Below are 15,687 nucleotides of genomic sequence, written 5' to 3' on the forward strand. Positions count from 1 at the left end.
GAAAGCCAGGAATGAACCTAAGTTGCTATGCATGCAACAACCATAAAACCAGGGACATGACTTCCACAAGAATGACTCATTACTCTTGGCATTCCATTCATCATTCTCTTCTTCCAGTACTTGCTTAGGGACAAGCAAGCTTTAAGTTTGGTGTTGTGATGCCAGGGCATTTTGGCCAGTTTCACTGACCTTTTCTTCACTGTTTTTAAGGTAGTTTCATGCATTTTCGTAGGAAATAAGCTAGTTTTGGGTAGAATTTCACTTACTTCTTGATTCAAGTATACATTGTGCACTTTACATGATTTCATGAGGATTTTGCATGAATTATATAATAAATTGGATGATGCATGATCCCATGATTAAGAGCAAGACTTTGATGCACTCTGTTTGTTTGATTTCAGGCAAAAAGAAGCAGAGAAGAGCCACGTTAGTGGCTACATTAGTTACACTAACGTGGGCACTAACGTGGAAGGAAGGAAAGTTGGAACGTTAGTGGCCTTAACTTTGAAGAAAGGAAATGGAGTCAACGTTAGTGACACTTAACATTATCACTAACGTTAGACCAAGCTCATAAGTGGCCATGTTAGAGTCCACGTTAGCTTAGTTAACGTTGCCTCTAACGTTAAAAGGGGGAAGGAAGCCAACGTTCGTGACATTCAACATTGTCACTAACATTGGCCTAACACGTTAACTTGGTTAACGTGGGAGCTAACATAAGAGGCAAGGGTGGTCGACAACGTTAGTGACACCCAACATTGTCACTAACGTTGAAAGCAACCACACAACCCCCAAGGAAGCCACGTTAACTTCCACGTTAACTTAGTTAACGTGGAAGCTAACGTGGATGAAAGAAGGTGATGGCCAACGTTAGTGACACTCAACATTGTCACTAATGTTGGAAGGAGCCACACAAGCCACAATGAGCCACGTTAACTCCCACGTTAACTTAGTTAACGTGGAAGTTAACATGGGCAAAAGTCCCACCTGGCAGCCTGACCATGCCTTCTTCAAACATGCATAACTTGAGCCAAAAAGCTCCAAATGAGGTGATTCTAGTGGCATTGGAAAGTAGGATTCAAGAGCTTTCCAGGAATATATGGCACTACATGGTTGAGACTAAAGTTGAGGGAGAAAACCTGCCCCGAAAGTGCAATGATGAACATGGTATCAACCTGTATTAAGGCCAACTGACCACTTCACCTTCCAAGAAGTATAACTCGAGTTGTAGAGCTCCAAATGATGCGCTTCCAAAGGCATTGGAAAGTAGATATCCAGGGCTTTCCAACAATATATAATAGTATGGAATGGACACTAAGTTTGAGCTTCAAAAACGGGAAATCGCTGGTGTTATTGAGACTCAACATTTTCATTAACGTTGGCGACCATGCCAGCGACCATGTCCACTTCAAAGGAGCATAACTTGAGCTACAGAGGTTCAATTGAGGTGATTCCAGTTGCGTTAGAAAGCTGACATTCAGAGCTTTCCAACGATATATAATACTCTATAAGAGGCATCTTTTAAGCCCCAAAAACACCAACTGGGCAGCAAGTGCAACGTTAGCCACAATAACTTTAGCACTAACGCCACACTTGTAGCGTTAGTGTGGCTAACGGTAGCACTAACATTGGCACCTGAACCTCAACTTTACTCACTTCTCTCTCAAGTCCACTTCAAAGCCCAAGCAAGCAAGCCCACAATTGTCAACCAATCAAGACCACAAGAAGCATCTAGAATAGGAATTTCATTTAATTGTAATTTGCTTTGTAATTTAGGAGAGCCTATATAAAGGCCTTAGTTTTACTTTGAAAGGGGACTGGACGGGACTGATTCTAGAATGGGGGATTGACGAGGGGTCTTCGGACTTCCCCCCCTTTCACACACCATCTTTGATTTTGATTTCTAGAGCTATGAACAACTAAACCCAATGAATTTCCCATTTCTGATCTTACCCATTCTCTTTATTTTCTGCAATTTACTTTTATGAGCAATTCCCCCATTTCCATTTACAATTCTGCTATTTACTTTCAGTTATTTACTTTCCTGCCATTTTAATTTCTGTAATTATCAACTCTATTCATGGATTTGCTCAACGAGATCATTCCTCTAATTAAAGTTGCTTGATTAATCAATCCCTGTGGGATTCGACCTCACTCTATTGTGAGTTTTTACTTGACGGCAAATTCGGTACACTTGCCGAATGGGAATTTGTTGAGAGACAAGTTTTACCCCGATCAACACACAGCAACACCGGGGAGTCCAACCAGTTGGACATCCCCTCAGGAACCTTAGAGGACGTCTCGACAATATTTTTGCGAGACGACATGGCCAACTAATCCTACAAAGAAAAGGAAACGGGTTACTAACCCCAAAAAAGCAAGTTCAGATAAAATGGAAGCAACTCAGACAAATGTGACCTTAAGCACACAAAACAGTAAAAGGAAAACCCCAAGATGCACACCAAGGTCCAGGGGCATCCTTTGGAGGCAATGACAGAGTGAAGTCCCAAAAAAAGCTAGAAAGGTAAAACCCTCTTTCAAACAAAACAGCATCCCGAAAGGCGAAAGTCAAAAGAAAGTCATCAAAAACCATCGTCTCTATCGAATAAAAGTCATCAACAAAAACAAAATCATCAATGGAGCAAACAAGTTATCAAAGGAGCAACCTTTTTCGAAAACGGCAGTACGGAAATCAACGACAACACACAAAGCCCTAAAAAGAAGCCAGAACCAGGAAAATCACCCAAAGCATACATAAGGACGGAAAAAAAGACCAAGAAACAGGCATCACAGCAATAAACCAAGTATATAAACTAAGGAAAAGGTTCAAACTTTCCGACGTACAAAAATCAGAGCGTCATCAAAGAATAAAAAACAAAGCAGCAGAAATAAACGGTGAAGAGAAAGCAAAACCAACCTGGAAGAAGGAGGAAAGCTTTGAAGGAAAAAGCTGAAAAACATAGTAGAGCAGTAAGGATCGACCGCGAAGTAGAAGCACCAGCGAATGCCAAAACGTCATAGAGAGAAAATAAGAAATGCAGGACAGGAAACGGCGAAAAAGAAGGGAAGTTACAGGAAAAAGAAAACCGTCTCTTGGATACAAAATTTGAAAAAAGGAAACCAAGAGAAAATAAGGGCATTAAAAACCAATTAATGAGGGCATTAAAACCCTCGCACATTCCCAAGGCTAGGACGCTAATACAAAAGCGCGCGCTCTCAGAGGAAGCGAAACGTTCCGCATTCAAAAAGGAACTCTACAAAGATGAAGTTGACAAAATGCTCGAGTTCGGCTCCACCCGAGAAGGTTCGAAAAACTAAGACTCTACCTCCAAAGGAGGACCGAGCTCGAGTAGGGACACTGTTCATACCCTGGGTTGAGCTGTCCGACCCGGGATGATTCTACAGACAAAGCGACCGACCTCTTCAGGTCAGGACAAACCGACCTCCTCTCAAAGAGCTTGGCCAAATCGCAGGAAAGCCCAATAAAGGGCCCAAATAGAGGAACACGACCCCAATCCAAAGGCAGCCGAAGCCTATAGAGATAAGGGCAGTTCCCATGAAAGATAAAGATAAAGATAAAAGATAAGATAACTAACTTAACTTATCTGCAAAGGTCACTCTACACCATTATAAATACACTGGAGCACCCAAGTATAACTTATACTCTGATTCTACTCAATACCTGCTTAATACCCTTGCTAACTTAACCATTGGAGTCCCTTGTAGGTACCCCCCACCCTCCGGGGACGAAAGATCAGCACCACTACCAAGTCCAACAAGTCGGACACAGCAGCTCCGACCAGTACAGAAGATCTCGTCCGAGATCGACCTATAGTTTTAGGTAACCCTCGGAACACCGACTAAAGCCGATACCTGGTTTCAGGCGATGGAGTGAGCACTGCATGCATAGTTGGTACCTGAAGAGTAGTGTGTTGAATTTGCTACCTATCTGCTCACTGGGGAAGCATCGCACTGGTGGCAGGGAACCCGTTGTCTTCTGCAGCAGGGTGATGGCCCTATCACTTGGGATGCCTTCCAGGTGGAATCCTATAAGAAGTACTTTCCAAATTCTGCTAGGACGGCCAAGGAATTGAAGTTACTGCAGCTGAAGCAGGGTGCTATGTCTGTATCTGAGTATAAAGACAAGTTTGAGGAACTATTCAGGTTTTCCCGCATGTGTCAGGGAGCTCCGGGAGACTTTGAGGAATGGAAGTGCATTAAGTATGAAGAAGGGCTCCGGAGCGATATCTTTTGTTTAGTGGGACCAATCGAGATCAGAACTTTCTCAGAGTTGGTGAATAAGAGCAGGGATGCTAAAGAGTGTGTGAAAAAGGCGGCTGCAGAGAAAGGGAGCCATAGGTGACCATTTTCACAGAACCGAGGGAAGAGCTTTGCTCCTAGAGGTCCGCCTTTCAAGCGAGGAGGCTTTGCACCACATCAGACTCAGGGTCAGAATAGTTTCAGGAGGCCCAACAACAACTCCCAAAGAAAAAGATTTGGGAGGCAGCCTCAGAACGAGCAAGCTTGTGCTAGGTGCGGGAGTCACCATCCGAGAGCTCCATGCAAGGCCGGATGGGGCTTGTGCTATTCTTGTGGTAAGGCAGGGCATAAATCCTCAAACTGTCTGGAGAAGCAGAAGCAAGGTGCAGGAAGGGCACAGTAGCCTGGTCAGGTGTTCACCGCCTCAATTGTGGGTGCCGAGGGATCCGATACACTTATCCGAGATAAATGTGAAATGGCTGGTCAAATTTTAAATGCTTTATTTGATTGGGAGGCAACACATTCATTCATTGCATTCGAAAATGCTAGTGAGTTAGGATTGAAGATTGTGGTTTTGAGCTATGATCTTAAGGTGTATAATGCCACCCATGAAGCCATGGTGACTAGGTTAGGATGTCCACAAGTTTCATTTAGGGTTAAACAACGTGATTTTGTTCATGATTTGATTTGCTTGCCCATGACCGTTGTTGATCTTATCTTGGGGTTAGACTGATTGTCTAAGAATCATGTCTTGTTGAGCTGTTTTAAAAAATCGTTATATTTCACGCCTGCGGGGTCAAAAAGACCACTTGTAGTGAATGGTTGTTATTTAAACTACGTGGTAATAAACTATTTGGAACAAGAGTGTCAGGGCATTATGCTGTTAGCCGCGAGTGTGTCGGGTGAGGAACAAAGTTTAGAGAAAATTCCATTTGTTTGCAAATTTCCTGAGGTGTTTCTAGATGACATTGAGGAATTCCCTCTTAGCCGAGAGGTTGAATTTGCAATTGAGTTGGTACCGGAAACGGGGCCAATTTCGATTGCTCCTTACAGAATGTTACCTTTGGAAATGGTCGAGTTCAAGGCTCAGTTGGAAGACTTAATGAGTAAATGCTTTATCCGCCCTAGTGTTTCTCCGTGGGAAGCACTTGTACTACTAATGAAGAATAAAGATGGGAGTATGCGGCTCTGTGTGGATTACAGGCAATTGAACAAGGTCACAATAAAGAATAAGTACCCACTGCCGCGGATTGATGATCTCATGGATCAGTTACAAGGAGCCAGAGTTTTCTCTAAGATTGATTTGCGATCCAGCTATCACCAGATAAGGGTGAGAGATGAGGACATTCCTAAGACCACTTTCAAGACTCGTTATGGTCATTACGAGTACACTGTAATGTCTTTTGGGTTGACAAACGCCCTTGCGGTGTTCATGGATTATATGAACAGAATCTTCTGTCCATTTCTGGATAAATTCATTGTTGTCTTCATTGACGACATATTGGTTTACTCCAAGATTGAAAAAGAGCATGCAGAATACTTGATGACCGTGTTGCAGATACTAAAGGAAAGGAAACTTTATGCGAAACTGTCCAAATGTGAATTCTAGAAAGATAAGGTACAGTTTTTGGGCCATATAGTGAGTAAACAGGGATAGCAGTAGACCCATCTAAGGTGGAGGCGGTAATGGATTGGGGGCGACCAACCTCAGTAACTGAGATAAGGAGTTTTTTGGGCTTAGCTGGCTACTACCGGAGATTCATCAAGGACTTCTTGCAAATAGCTTTGCCATTGACAAGGTTAACCCGCAAGGATGTGCCATTTGTTTGGACTCGTGAGTGTGAGGAGAGCTTTCAAGCGTTGAAGCAAAAGTTGACCACCGTGCTTGTGTTGGTGTTACCTGAGCCGAACGAACCATTTGAGGTGTAATGTGATGCCTCATTAAAGGGTCTAGGGTGCGTGCTGATGCAACATTGTAATATGGTGGCCTATGCCTCACGACAGTTGAGACCTCATGAAGTTAATTACCCGACGCACGACCTGGAACTTGCTGTGGTTGTGTATGCCTTAAAGGTATGGAGGCATTACCTCTATGGGGTTAAGTTCCGAGTTTTTTTTTATCACAAGAGCTTGAAATATCTCTTTGATCAGAAAGAGCTAAATATGTGGCAGAAGAGGTAGATGGAGTTACTGAAGGACTAACACTTTGAGTTGAATTACCATCCGGGAAAAGCGAATGTAATGGCGGATGCGTTAAGTCGGAAGTCGTTGTATGCTACTTGGATGATGCTTCGAGAAGAGGAGTTGCTCAAGGCATTCGAGAGTCTAAAGATTGGTGTTTGAGAAGTGTCTGGAACTCTGTGTTTGAGTCAATTACAAATCTCAAGTGACTTTAAATCTGAGCACCTAAAGGCTCATCAAAACGATGGCGTGTTACCGAAGGTGTTGCCAGCTATTGAGCAAGGGAAGCAGTGGAGAGCGACATAAGACCAAGATGGGTTATGGAGATTCAAGGGTAGGATCATTGTGCCGGATGTTGGCATTTTGCGGCAAGATATCTGATGAGCGGATAATTTGTACGCTTTTTGGCATTGTTTTTAGTATGTTTTTAGTATGATCTAGTTAGTTTTTAGTATATTTTTATTAGTTTTTAGTTAAAATTCAATTTTCTGGACTTTACTATGAGTTTGTGTGTTTTTCTGTGATTTCAGGTATTTCTGGCTGAAATTGAGGGACCTGAGCAAAAATCTGATTCAGAGACTAAAAAGGACTGCAGATGCTGTTGGATTCTGACCTCTCTGCCCTCGAAGCAGATTTTCTGGAGCTACAGAAGCCCAATTGGCGCGCTCTCAACGGCGTTGAAAAGTAGACATCCTGGGCTTTTCAGCAATATATGATAGTTCATACTTTGCCCAAGATTTGATGGCCCAAACCGGCGTTCAAATTCACCCTTAGAATTCCCAGCGTTAAACGCCGGAACTGGCACCAAAATGGGAGTTAAACGCCCAAACTGGCACTAAAGCTGGCGTTTAACTCCAGAAGGAGTCTCTACACAAAAATGATTCATTGCTCAGCCCAAGCAACACCAAGTGGGCCCGGAAGTGGATTTTTATGTCATTTACTCATCTTTGTACACCCTAGGCTACTAGTTCTCTATATATAGGACCTTTTACTATTGTCTTTGGATCTTTGGATTATTTTAGATCCTTTGATCATCTTTGGACATTTAGTTCTTAGATCATTGGGAGGCTGGCCTCATGGCCATGCCTAGACCTTGTTCTTATGTATTTTCAACGGCGGAGTTTCTACACACCATAGATTAAGGTGTGGAGCTCTGCTGTACCTCGAGTATTAATGCAATTACTATTGTTCTTCTATTCAATTCCGCTTGTTCTTGTTCTAAGATATCACTTGTTCTTCAACTTGATGAATGTGATGATCCGTGACACTCATCATCATTCTCACCTATGAACGTGTGACTGACAACCACCTCCGTTCTACCTTCGATTGGGTGAATATCTCTTGGATTCCTGATACACGATGCATGGTTGATCGCCTGACAACCGAGTGCTCGCCTGACAACCGAGCCAGCCATTCCGTGAGTAGCCACTGACAACGGTGAAACCCTTGCTTAATCTTGCCATGGAAAGGAGTAAGAAGGATTGGATGAAGACAGTAGGAAAGCAGAGAGACGGAAGGGAAGGCATCTTCATACGCTTATCTGAAGTTCCTACCAATGAATTACATAAGTATCTCTATCTTTACCTTTATGTTTTATGCGTTTATCACCATACCCATTTGAGTCTGCCTGACTGAGACTTACAAGGTGACCATAGCTTGCTTCATACCAACAATTTCTGTGGGATCGACCCTTACTCGCGTAAGGTTTATTACTTGGACGACCCAGTACACTTGCTGGTTAGTTGTGCGAAGTTGTGTTTATGCCATGGTATTGAACACCAAGTTTTTGGTTTCATTACCGGGGATTATTTGAGTTGTGAAAAGTATTGATCACAATTTCGTGCACCAATATCTTAAAGGAAGCACACAAAAGCGGATTCTCTATTCACCTGGGGAGTACTAAGATGTACCATGATTTGAATGCGATATTTTGGTGGCCGGGTATGAAAAATGCTGTGGTGGAATATGTCTCAAAGTGTTTAACCTGTCAGAAAGGAAAGATCGAATACCAGAGGCCTTTCGGGACGTTGCAACCTTTAGAGGTTCCGCAATGAAAATGGGAAAGCATTGCAATGGACTTTGTGTCGGGATTGCCAAGAACTAGGGCTGGTTTTGATGTTGTTTGGGTGATTGTGGACTGGCTAACGAAGTCGGGTCATTTTCTATCCATTCGAATGAATTACACCCTTGAGGAGCTAGCACGGTTATACATAAAGGAGATTGTGAGACTTCACGGTGTGCCTACTATTATAATTTCTGATAGAGATCCTCATTTCACTTCAAGGTTCTGGGGTGCATTTTAGAAAGCTTTTGGAACCCGATTAAGCTTGAGTATGGCTTACCATCCTCAAACAGATGGTCAATCTGAGAGGAGGATCCAAACTCTAGAAGATATGTTGAGGGCTTGTGTTTTGGATCAGCCGGCAAGCTGGGATCGATATATGCCGCTTGTGGAGTTTGCGTACAATAATAGCTACCATGCGAGCATCAGAATGGCTCCATATGAGGCTCTGTATGGGAGGAAATGTCAATCTCCGCTATGTTGGTATGAAGCTAGGGAGAAAAGTTTGTTGGGGCCGGAGATGATAGCTGAGACTACTGAACAAATCAAGAAAATCCGAGATAGGATATTCACTGCACAGAGTTTTCAAAAGAGTTATGCCGATCAGAGGCGGAGGCCCTTGGAATTTGAGGAAGGAGACCATGTTTTCCTTAAGGTTACTCCAATAACAGGAGTAGGTAGGGTGATTAAGGCGAAGAAGCTGAATCCTCGGTACATCAGTTCGTTTCAGATCCTGGAGATGATTGGACCAGTGGCATGTCGGATGGCTCTATCACCCCACCTTTCAAACCTGCACGACGTATTTCACGTGTCGCAGCTTCGGAAGTATACTCCTGATGCTAGTCATATGTAAGAACCTGAATCAGTTCAGTTAAAAGAAGATTTTGACGCTTCCGGTGACTCCGGTCAGAATTGACGATACGAGTATCAAATGGTTGCGTGGAAAAGAGGTTTTGTTAGTCAAAGTGGCATGGACTCGAGCCGGTGTTGAGGAGCACACTTGGGAGCTTGAGTCAGAGATGTGAACTGCCTACCCGCACTTATTCTCAGGTAACTGAATTCAAATTTTGTGGGCAAAATTCCCAATTAGGTGGGTAGAATGTAAAATCCGATTAATTAATGACTAATTAACTCATAAATTAGAATTTATTCTGGAGAATTAAAAATGCGATTTTTGTGGCTTAATATGATAGAGAAAATTAAAACGAGAAATTTGATACCAATTTTATGGAAATCAGCCCAAGATTAGACCAAACGGACTAAATCGGGTCAACCAGACCCATATTGGGCCCTTGGCCCAACCAAGCTCAACCTAAAACCCTTAAATAACACTCTCTCTCCTCCCTTAAACCGTAAATCACGCTGAAATAAAGGAGGAAAGGGGAAGAACACTCTTCCAAAGTTCTACCTTTGCTTGATCTTCAAACCACCATAACTTTTGATCTGAAGCTCCGATTGCCATACCGTTTGTGGCCACGCGTTCACCGCGACAAGCTCTACAAAACCTATTACTTTGTTTTTAAGGTAAGCCATGAGTTTATTTCAGTTTTCTCAGCCCTTAAATTCGAATTTTTGAGTAAAAAGTGTTGAGATTTTGAGCTCTTTGATGTTATAGGATCCAACAAGCTTGAAGGAGAGGCTTAATCTTGTCTTTTTGATCATTGGGTATGGTAATATTCTCAATTCTAGTGAAATTTGTTGGTTTATTATGTTTGGGTATTGAGTTGTGGTGTTTGGATGTGATAATTATGAATTAGGTAGTGTGTATGTGAATATTGAAGCTTGATTGAGGTCTTGGAGAGCTTGGAATAAACTTTTGTGTGCAAAAAATCTGTTCTTGGAGGTGTTGAAGCATTGAGAGTTTGTGGAAAGGTGATTTGGAAGTGTTCCAGATTAAGTGGGAAAGCGGCTAAGGTATGGTCTCGATTTTCTGTCTTTAAAATGTAATGTGGTCTGAAAACTTAGGCTAGAGACCCATAAGATAGGATTTGAACTATTGATGTTGTGGATTGGTTGAGTTGAATTGTGTTGTTATGTATGTGAATAGTGAATTTTGATGTTTGATGGTATGTTGCATGAGAGATATGCATATTTTGACATATGCTTAATGATTGGTTGAGATTGAATTGTAGGTAGAACCATGTTAATGGTGAGAATGATATTGATTGTCTGTATTGATGGTTGAGGGAAGTGGTATTAATGGAAATTGGGATGAGGAAAGACATATGACATGATATTATGTTTGAATTGAGCTATTTGATTAAGAGTGGTTAAAATAGTGGGTTGATGGGTTAGGAATGGCTTGAGGTTGATTTTTTGTAAATTTTTGGTTGGTTTTGAAAAACGTTGAAATTGGTTTGTTTTGAAAATAGACTTTTATGGTTTGTATGAAAATGTAGTTTTTAGGCCTACTTTGACGGAGTATAACTTGGTCTCCAGATCCCCAATTTTTGTCAAACTTATTTAGAAATAAATTGGACTCGGGATGTTTATGCCGTTCGAAGAATGGATGAAAAATGATTTGAAACGAAGAAGTTATGCCTGTTGGAAGATTGGGATTTGAAACTGTAATTCTGCAGCTTTTTAACTTAGTAAAATTTTTGGCAGATCGTATAGCTACGCGTACGCGTGTGATGCACCACTATTTCGTGGTACATCTTGTGCTTAATTGAGTGGATTTTATCCACTATTCTCACACTTATTCATGTAAATTGCATGTTTTACATTTTCCTTCCTGATTTTGTGCTATGATTGAAATCTTGCTTCCTAAGCCCCTAAATTTTTAATTTTTAATTCCTCCTCTATTCCATTTGATGCCGTGATCTGTGTGTTAAGTGTTTTTAGGCTATACAGGGCAGGAATGGCTTAGAGGATGGAGAGGAAGCTTGTATAAATGGAAGGAGCACAAGAATTAAAGGAGATAACCAGCGAGGAGCGACGCGTGCACGAACCTGACGTGTGCACGTGATTTGGAGATTTTCATGGCGACGCGTGCGCGTACCTGACGCGTACGTGTGACACGCGAAGAAGACCATCGACGCGAACACATGACTGATGCGTACGTGTGACATGCGCCACGTGCAGAAAATACAGATTAGAGGCTGCAGAGTGGAGGAATGAAGGGAGACACTTCTCATTCACATAATTTTAGGTTTTAGATATAGTTTCTAGAGAGATAGGCTCTCTCCTGTCTCTAGGTTTTAGGATTCTCTTAGTTTTAGGTTTGTTTCCTCTCAATTTCAGGTTCAATGTTCCTTTAATTTAGTTTTACTTCTACTTGAATTGTTTTAGTACTTTGGTTTATTTATTTCTCTTTTTGAGTTGTTTATTTCCCCAATTTGGTTTATGAACTCCATGTTAGATTTGATTTTCTATTTAATGCAATTTGAAGTATTTTATATTTATGATTGCTTTCTTCAATTTGTGTTATTGATGCTTTCAATAGGTTGTTTGGATTTAGTATTCTCTTATTAATTTTCTTTGTTTTTATTTTGTGCCTTCCAAGTGTTTTGGTAAAATGTTTGGGAGGATCTCAAATTAGACTTTTATGTTCTTGGCTTGGGATGGTAACTTAGGAACTCTTGAGTTACTGATGTCCAAGGAATTGATGATTGGGAGCCATTAACTCAAGTTCTCACTAATTGAATTGGTGGAGAGCTAGGACTTATGGAATTGGTTCAATATAGCTCATTTAACTTTTCTTTACTACTAGTTAGAGGATGACTTAATGGGATTGATCCTTGCCAATTCTCATGTTGTGGTTAGTGATAAGGATAGAGATCCTTGACCACCAAACCTTGCCAAGAGCTTTTCTAGTCATTTGATTTTCCTTTGCAATTTACTTTTCTTGTTTCCTTATTCAAAAACCCCAAAATATACCTTTACGTAACCAATTATACGAACACTTTCCTGCAATTCCTTGAGAGATGACCTGAGGTTTGAATACTTCGGTTATCAATTTTATTAGGGGTTTGTTACTTGTGACAACCAAAACTTTTGTATGAAAGGATTCTTTCTGGTTTATAAACTATACTTGCAAAGAGAGTTATTTGTGAAATTCTTTACCACACAAAAATCCATTCATCAGTGTGTCCGACGCACACGCGTCACTTTTAAAATTTTACCCACCCATGCGTGTGCCTGGCCGACGCGTACGCGTCGATGTACTGATTCAAGTGCCCAGCCAAAATTCCCATGAGTTGTGTAGGTATTGTGCTGGTTTTGTGCGAGGAGCACAAAACGCATCTACGCCTACGCGTGGCTGACGCGCACGCGTCACTTTACTTTTCTGCCATCCATGCGTATGCGTGGGCGACGCGCATGCGTCAGTATAACTTTTCTTCTTTCTACGCATGCACATGGGAAATGCGCACGCGTGACCTTGTATTCACCCCAAAGCTGATTTTTGAGTTTTCAAAGCCAAATTTCAGACTTCTTAGCCTCTATTCTCACCCTTTATGTCCTAAATGCTTATATTATGCCTAGCGATGGAAAAAGGCTAGGAGATGCGGTAACTTGTGGACGAAGTAAGGGGAGAATTAATGATGAATTATGATTAAAGATAATTGTATGGGGTGTTGATGATGGTGGTGGAAGTGCTTTATATGCCATGAGTCGAAGGGCTATAATTGTTAATAAATTTGCTGGTTATGGATTGTATTATGAGTCAAATGACTGAGTTATTGCCGAATTATGGCTGAGCTATTATTGAATTATGGCTGAGTATGATTGCATATATGCTTATTGAATGAAATGTGAATATTGCACTTCCACTATCTGAGATACGAGTTTCCTTGGGTGAAAACAGTGACTAGCCACTGATGAGCGGATAATTTATATGCTTTTTGGCATTGTTTTTAGTATGTTTTTAGTATGTTTTAGTTAGTTTTTATTATATTTTTATTAGTTTTTAGTTAAAAATCATTTTTCTAGACTTTACTATGAGTTTGTATGTTTTTCTGTGATTTCAGGTATTTTCTGGCTGAAATTGAGAGACCTGAGCAAAAATCTGATTCAGAGACTAAAAAGGACTGCAGATGCTGTTGGATTCTGACCTCCCTGCACTCGATGTGGATTTTCTGGAGCTACAGAAGCCCAATTAGCGCGCTCTCAATTGCGTTGGAAAGTAGACATCCTGGGCTTTCCAGCAATGTATAATAGTCCATACTTTGCCCGAGATTTGATGGCCCAAACAGGCGTTCCAAGTCAGCTCAAGAATTCTAGCGTTTAACGCCGGAATTGGCACATGAATGGGAGTTAAACGCATGGTAGTTAAACGCCCAAACTGGCACAAAAGCTGGTGTTTAACTCCAAGAAAAGTCTCTACACATGAAAGCTTCAATGCTCAGCCCAAGCACACACCATGTGGGCCCGGAAGTGGATTTTTATGTCATTTACTCATCTTTGTAAACCCTAAGCTACTAGTTCTCTACAAATAAGACCTTTTGCTATTGTATTTGAATCTTTGGATCACTTAAGTTCTTTTGATCATCTTTGGACGTCTAGTTCTTAGATTATGGGAGGCTGGCCATTCGGCCATGCCTAGACCTTGTTCTTATGTATTTTCAACGGTGGAGTTTCTACACACCATAGATTAAGGTGTGGAGCTCTGCTGTACCTCGAGTATTAATGCAATTACTATTGTTCTTCTATTCAATTCAGCCTATTCTTGTTCTAAGATTTTCATTTGCACCCAAGAACATAATGAATGTGATGATTATGTGACACTCATCATCATTCTCACTTATGAACTCGTGCCTGACAACCACCTCCGTTCTACAAGCAAACAAGGCTTGAATGTTTATCTCTTGGATTCTTTAATCAGAACCTTCGTGGTATAAGCTAGAATTGATGGCGGCATTCAAGAGAATCCGGAAGGTCTAAACCTTGTCTATGGTATTATGAGTAGGATTCAAGAATTGAATGACTGTGACAAGCTTCAAACTCCGGAAGGCTGGGCGTTAGTGACAGACGCAAAAGAATCACTGGATTCTATTCCAACCTGATTGAGAACCGACAGATGATTAGCCATGCTGTGACAGAGCACGTTGAACATTTTCACTGAGAGGACGGGACTGTAGCCATTGACAACGGTGATGCCCAACATACAGCTTGCCATGGAAAGGAGTAAGAAGGATTGGATGAAGACAGTAGGAAAGCAGAGAGACGGAAGGGACAAAGCATCTCCATTCACTTATCTGAAATTCTCACCAATGAATTACATAAGTATCTCTATCTTTATGTTTTATTTATCTTTTAATTATCAATCCTCCATAACCATTTGAATCCGCCTGACTGAGATTTACAAGATGACCATAGCTTGCTTCATCCCAACAATCTCCGTGGGATCGACCCTTACTCCCGTAAGGTTTATTACTTGGACGACCCAGTGCACTTGCTGGTTAGTTGTGCGAAGTTGTGATAAAGAGTTGAGATTGTAATTGAGCGTACCATGTTGATGGCGCCATTGATGATCATAATTTTGCGCACCAGCCACCACGTGTTCCAGGTAGAGACTCGATACTTTGTTGAGCCTATGTTGTAAGTGTGGCCGGACACTGTGAAAGTTCCTGATGAGCTCGTCCCCGTGGATAAACACCAGTGTGGGTGTTGTGAATATGTATTGATGATTATGATTGAGTATAACTCGAGTTGGGGATGCTCGACAGAGGGACAGTCCAATGGTTAGATACCAGGACTTGTCGGGTTGGCTTTATAACTGACAGATGAGATCTCATCAGTCACTAGGACATGCATGCATTATATGCATTATATGTTATTTGTTTGGAATGCCTAATTGACTGCATAATACTTGCTAATTGTGTAATTGCCGTATCTGCTTCCTATATGTGCATTTCCTTATTGATATAATTGTGTTTGTGATATCAATTTACTAAAGGCGGTTGGGAGGTCTGCAGAATTTGGAAAGGGGAGTATTAGTTATACTTAAGATCTTTAGTCAGTTTCCCTTTTATGGCTTAGTCTGTTTATAAGCTTTGATTATCTGTTGGAAGTTCTAGGATCGCCTTCGGCTTTCCCAAGACATTACATGTTAGATATGTAGGTAGAACCTCCGGTTCTCACTCATGCGAATTTTGTGGTTTTCAGATGCAGGTCGGGAGGCTGCTCGTTGAGGCATGATGGAGACTTCTGGATTAGGGAAGATCTTTTGCTCTTGGGACTTTATT

Source organism: Arachis duranensis, chromosome 5 (assembly GCF_000817695.3).
Source record: "Arachis duranensis cultivar V14167 chromosome 5, aradu.V14167.gnm2.J7QH, whole genome shotgun sequence".
Lineage (NCBI taxonomy): Eukaryota > Viridiplantae > Streptophyta > Magnoliopsida > Fabales > Fabaceae > Arachis > Arachis duranensis.